Below are 405 nucleotides of genomic sequence, written 5' to 3'. Positions count from 1 at the left end.
ATATATATTTAAGCTGCATGACACTGATATTATATGGATGTTTTTATTGCTTGCATTGTACACACATACATTTGATGACACAAGTCGACACAACTGCCTTTGTTATTTATTGCACATAAAGAAAAACAGAATAATTATGTCGAACGTTTATATCGATTTGTATCACTAATTGCAGAGTTGATAAAAAACATGTTTTAAATGTTTAATCGATATTTTTAACATGTAAACATATTTTTTTATAATACTGTTTAAAATATGTTTTAAGTATTAAAAATATGTTTAAAAAGAAACACATCATGTTTCTTTCTTAAGAAAAAAAACATTAATTTTTGTCACTCTCTAATGTCCGTTTCCATCAACGTAGTTTAATTTTAATCTTGAATCTTCAATTATTAATATATATAT

This window comes from Trachymyrmex septentrionalis, unplaced genomic scaffold, assembly GCF_001594115.1.
Source record: "Trachymyrmex septentrionalis isolate Tsep2-gDNA-1 unplaced genomic scaffold, Tsep1.0 scaffold60, whole genome shotgun sequence".
NCBI lineage: Eukaryota > Metazoa > Arthropoda > Insecta > Hymenoptera > Formicidae > Trachymyrmex > Trachymyrmex septentrionalis.
The sequence above is the reverse complement of the archived record's forward strand: the minus strand, read 5'-3'. Positions refer to the sequence as shown.